This window comes from Passer montanus, unplaced genomic scaffold (assembly GCF_014805655.1).
Source record: "Passer montanus isolate IOZ18808 unplaced genomic scaffold, ASM1480565v1 scaffold24, whole genome shotgun sequence".
Classification (NCBI taxonomy): Eukaryota; Metazoa; Chordata; class Aves; order Passeriformes; family Passeridae; genus Passer; species Passer montanus.
In genome coordinates, this window is record NW_024367037.1 from 5,715,305 (window position 1) to 5,721,398 (window position 6,094).

A 6,094-nucleotide genomic window follows, 5' to 3' on the forward strand; every position below is an offset into this window, starting at 1 on the left:
TGTTACTCCAGCTTTAGGCAATGTTGAGGGTTCTAGACATCTCCATAGAGAACTGCCAGTGGAGGCTAGGATGGGAGGTACTGGTCCTCTGCAGTCATATCAATACAGGGAGGATACTGCACCAGCTCTGCTTGTGGTGTGTTTGTTCCTTGGACGTCTTTAACTTGCCGTCTCGCAAAACCCTGAAACCAAAACCAGAAAAAGTCCCCTGCAATCATTTCAGAGGCAAATTGTTTCTTCAATTTCTCACTAACTTTCCTGTTTCCTTTCTTCTGTGACATAAAGAAACCCTGCAAAGTCACACAGTAACACCTTTCAGTCAAATACTTTTTGCAGAGTAGAGTATATTAGAGGGGGAGATTTCCCCAGGTGTAACTTCACTGGCACCACTGAAGTAATACTAGAAATATTTTGGTGCTGCATTCTGCTAGTGAAAAAGGAGGGGATGCCACTACTCTGTGGCATCACTGAGTGTAAAGGCAGTGTAAAGGTCAGGGGAACACACACACACACAGCTCCTTTTCTCCCCAGGGGAGTATTCCAATCAGTATTATTTTAAAATCCAAAGTAACTAAAAGCAACACATCTCAGATGTCAATTCTATCATCTATATAATAATAGGGAAAACAAGTAGAAAGAAGAGATCAGGTAGTGTTCAGCAACCTGAGAAAGTATTTAATGTAACATTTTCCCAGCATATTGGATGCCCTCTTTTCTTTTAAAAAGCTGGTCTATGTAGGCCTGAGAACTTTTGTTTTCTAGACTCTGCAATTAGCAAAAGCAGTGTTAGGATACATCTTTTGTTTGATGTGCAGACTAGAATAGAAATGTAATAGCAAAAAAACCATCCCATACCTATAGGTTAATTGCTAGCAAATGTTGCTCAAGCGGTCCTGGGTGTGTTGATTAATGGCCTCAGTGAGCAGCTGAAAAATAGCTGGGCTGCTGGAAAGATCATTAGCAATTTTAACTCCTCAGCTATTGTGATGGGCATAGAGAAACAATTGCTAACATATATAATGTATTTTTCTGAGTACAGCGGCACACTGAAACCAGTTATAGCAAGAGAGAAACAATCACTGAGTTTTTCTTGAATTCAATTTTATAGAAGTTTACAAGACACAGAAATAAAAGAAATTTTTTATTGTTTTTTTCCAAAGCTTTTAGACACCTCCTTGATAAATGCATGGGAGTTTTTATACATAAACACAAATACTCAGCACTGCTCATTAAATCCTATTATTTGAAGGAGGAGAGGGACAGAGATGCTGTGTGAAAGGTACAGTGCCAGCAAGCAGACCCTGTTTTTACTTGTAAAGGCACAGCAATATTAAGCAGAGCCTTGTGACAGCACTAAGCTGGCAGTCCAGGGGCTGGGGAAAAGAATGATGATCTTTCAAGCTGTCTCTGATCTTTGAAAGCTCTGAATACCACTGCCTCCAGGAGACTGTGATCCTTTTGGGAATTCATGACAATACCTCTCCTTACTCAGAGTGGCTGCAGATCCTGAGGGTGCCACAGTGCCAGCTGAAGTTTTGGGGAGAAAATCTCTCAGCAATCAGAAGAGGTGAATTCTAAGCTCTTACAGACCACTCCTGGCTATTTGCACCACATAAAACCAGGGCAAGGATCCCAGCATCCTTCTTTGGACAGATGCCCAGCTCCACAAACACAGCCGTAAATTGCCTCTTTCTACCCAAGTCCCCAGAAAAGAAAGAAACACCACCTTCAGGCTGGCTCGTCCTAGTGAGGCTTCTGCAGGCTAGAGCATGGCCCCACAAAGACCTGAAACACAGGAGGCTGGGAAAGGAGGCAGCTGAGGAGAAAGCTCATAGAAACATGACTGGATACATGGCAGTGAATGCTGCTTTGTTCAGGAATAAAGCAGCCTGCAGAAATTATGACCAGGTTCCTTGAAATGGTGTACCTTTCAGCTGATTGTGTGGTAGGCAGGGTGTACTGGTACACAGGTCTGTCAAAACCAACTCTGTGCTGCTGAATGATGTTTCTAGCCCTAGGAGTCCTCAACTCACAGCTGGGGCTTCTCCTCCGTCTGCTCCACTGCATGAACCAGACGTGCACAGAAGTGGAAATCCTTGGAAGTCCTGCTGACATTTCTGCCAATCCTCCCATATTCTTTGAGCCACCTGCCCTTCCTTCAGCCCTTCACAACAATCTCTGCCCACCAGATCATGTCCATACTGAAGAGTAGCATAAGGGTGATGCATTCTCATGAGCAGTCATCACTGTGTCCTGGACTGTCCTTTGGTAAGCCCTGGTCTAAGGTATAGGCACTGTACAAACCCTTTATGAAGCATCCCTACTGCTCAGAGCCCTCTCTTCCTGACATTTTTCTGTGCTAACCCAGACAAACTTGTGACACCTACTGTCAGAGACTCCATGATCCATATTAACACTCAAATCCCAGGAGGGGGAAATAAAACAATCCTGAAAGACAAGAGAAAAAGGGTGGCAAGAAGCTGAAGGCTATAACTGGCTGATAATTAGACAAGTTCAATTGTAGCAGGCTCCTGGAAAGCTCATCAGGAACAATCCCTCACATGGTTTCAGAAAATATGCAACAGGAAATTACAGCCTGGAGGCACTGTGTTCACTAGCAATTCCCAACCAAGGAAAAGAGAGACGACACAAACCAAAATAATTGCATAAGACTCTCTGAGCTTTACATGCAAGCTCTGCACTTGTCAAGGGAAGTGGGCAAGCAGCCAAAAGGGACACAATATGTCACTAATTATCAAATATAGGAGAGAAATAGCTGGCTTGTTGGAGAAACAATTCATAGAAACAGATGAAAATAGTATCTTTTATGATGGAAAAGACCTTTAAGACTATCAAATCCAGCCATGAGTCCAGCACTGCTAATTCCAGCACTAAACCATGCTCCTAAACTCTGAATTTTGTAAATATCTCTAGGGATGGTGATTCAACATATTTCATACAATTTAACTCTGTCTGGAGGAAGGCATTTGGTAAGGTATCTGTGGTGGAAGGCCAGGGGGAAATCCCTTCATGCTCCTTACACTTGGCATAGCTTTTGTATTGAGGCTTCTAAGGGGAGACTCAGCCGGTGCACAGCAGGAACACAAAGCATGCCAGGCATTGCAAGCAGCTTTGAGTAAGAAATGGACAGGATAGGTAATTTTGCACAGGAGTTTGTCACTGTTATAAGGCAAATGAACCCTTCTTGGCAATCCCACAAAGAAGCCAGGTCTCTGTTGCAGGGGGTTTCTTCTCCATTTTTCAGCTAACAAAACAGGGGGAAATGAAGAAAAGTGGAGCCAGGAGGAGTGAGGAAGCCTTCTACATCCCCTATTGCAGCCCGGAGGGACACTGCTTTCCCTCAGATGGGAGAAAGAAAGTACTACAGGTCCAGCTAAGCTGCTCTGAAGCAGAGTTCCAGGTAGTGATTCCCTCCTCTGTGTTCTGCCACTCCCAGTGCACCGACAGACACGTGCCAGTACACGTACAGGTATCCAGCACCACCTTCTCCCTGTGCCTAAGGCCAGACAGAGCATTTAGCCATTGAGTCAGGACTACAGAACAGCACTGAGAACTGTGTCAGCCGGGACACTTCAATAAACGCAAGCTTTTTGTGAATTTCTATGTTATTTCTTTGTTTTCTGGCAGCTAAATGTGAATTTTGGATGCAGTTGTGGGTGGACCTGCAGCCCCCGAGCCAGAGCTACAGGTGCAGGCACTGGGCTCAGCAAAAAAGGACAGAATATAACCCACTCCTTGTTCCCATCACTTTATCTCACTGTATATCTGGGTGGGCTCAGTTAAACCCCTTCCAAATCGCATCTTCAGTCAAGTTCGTGCAGCAGAGCCCCAGCCCCCAGCCTGAGCTATTCCACCGGCTGCCGTGGCATTAAGAGCATCCTGCCGAGGATGCATCCCAGCGGGAGGGGCGGCGGGAGCGCGGGGCCGGGCGGGATGCGCGGGGCTCGGCTTCCCCCTGCGGGCCGCGCCGGGAACGGCGGGATCGGCCGGGAAAGGGCCGGGACACCGGGCACGGCCGCAGCTCCAGCGAGAAAGGTTAAAAGCGGCTAAAAGCGGCGAACTACGCGCTGGACTAAGTGGATATGTGAACATGGAATCACAGAACGGCTCGGGCTGGGAGGAACCTTAAAGATCATCTAGTTACGATCCTCCTCGCCAGCCCCATCCGGCCTGGCTTGGAACACTCACAAGGGTGGGGGTACCCACAGCTTCCCTGGACAGCCTGTTGCAGTGCCTCACCATCCCCACAGTGAAGAATCTCTTCCTAATATCTAATCTAAACCCACCTTCTGTCGGTTTAAAGCCATCGCTACGTGCCCTGGTAGAAAGCCCTTCTCCAGCTCTCTGCAGGTCCCTCTTACACACTGGAAGAATGCTCCAAAGCCTTCCAGGAACCTTCTCTTTTTCGGGCTGATCAGCCCCATCTCTCTCAGCCTCTCTTCACAGGAGAGGTGCTCCAGCTCCCATCTCTCTCAGCCTCTCTTCACAGGCTCCAGCCCCCTGACCATCTTCATGGCCTCCTGTGAGCTCAGTCCAACAGGCCCACATCCTTTTTACACCAGAGGCCCCAGATGCTCCAGGGATGGAGGCATCTGTCCATCTGGGAGCAGGCAGAGGGTCTCCCCAGAGCAGAGCAGAGCAGAGGGGCAGAATCCCCCCTGCTGGCCACACTGCTTTGGATGCTGCCCAGGACAGCCTTGGCTGGCTGGATTGAGAGTAATCGTTGTCATGTCATGACGAACGCCTGGTCAACCAACAGCCTCAAGTCTCCTCAGGAAGAGGTTTTGTCCTTTTGGGAAGGTCAAGAAGGGAAGCTGGTAATTGAAAATACTTGGTGCAGACTTCCTTTTTCAGCACCTTTTTAAAGACCAATCCTAGTACTTCCCCAAATGCTCTGTTATTATTTAACCCAGAAGACTAGAAATTAAGCCTCAGACCAACAAGTATTCCTCCTCTTTCTCCTGTTTCTCCTCCTCCTTCTGCAAAAAGACCTTAGAAATCATCTGCAGGCCTCTAAAAATAGGTATTTTTCTCAGTTTAGCCTATTCTTTGTTCCCAGGGCAAATGTTACTTCTACCTCTAAAACTGTGGCTGAGGAACATCTTGTTTTGCTCTAACCTGACAGAAGATAACCTTTCTTTGCCATCTCCCAACCTCCACAACTCTCCAAGATATGCTAGAGAGTGGGGCAATACACCAACACAGATTCCTTTTAATACTCATGGCTGGCAAGTCAAGGTTCAGTGTACAATTCCCAAAAATCATGTGGCTTTTGAGTGAGTCACATCGTTACCCTTCCCTTTGCATTTGGACTCCTACATACACTATGGTTTGCTGCATAGCCAGAGTTCATTTGCAGAAGGTATCAGCATCATAAACTTGGGTCATGAAGAAATAAATTAACAGTTTGGGCTTTTTTAATTGTTACAGTCATACTTACATGGACTCTTTGGGGAATGCATCCAGCAAGCACTGAGGCAATCTGAGTGCTTCGTCTTTCTTCCATGTCCAGTTTCTTCTGATGTCCCCTCAAAATTATCTGCCTAAAAACCTCCAGAAGTCCACTTGCTGTTATCATTTTAAATAAAGATAAGTAAAGATTGGGTTTGTTTTCTCTCTTTACCTACCTTCCCAATTCTCTCTGAACTTAAAAATAAAACCTAGGTGGCAGCAGAGAAAGATTCTGACTTGACTCACTCAACTACAATACGTACAGTTTTGCATCAATCTTTCAAGGAATTATAGGGCCAATAGCATGAAAGTCATTGGGAAAAAAACAGAGTATTTAATACTGCCAATTTCTTTAACATCAGACTTTACGTCAGTTACAGCAAGCCTGTTATTTTTTACAGAAAGTTCTGTTTTCATTCCCATCTTTCCTGTCAGCTGAGGGCTGAGGGGAGGAAGGCCCCAAGGCTGCAGCTCCTGAAACACACACACACACACACACCTGAGTGGGACTCAAGTGGGTTTTCTTTACTGACAACACGTCAGCTGAGAGAGGGAGCAGCAGAGTGAAACAAGGTACAAAGGAGGAGCTCGGGAGAAAGAGGCACACCTCTTCAGCCTCAAC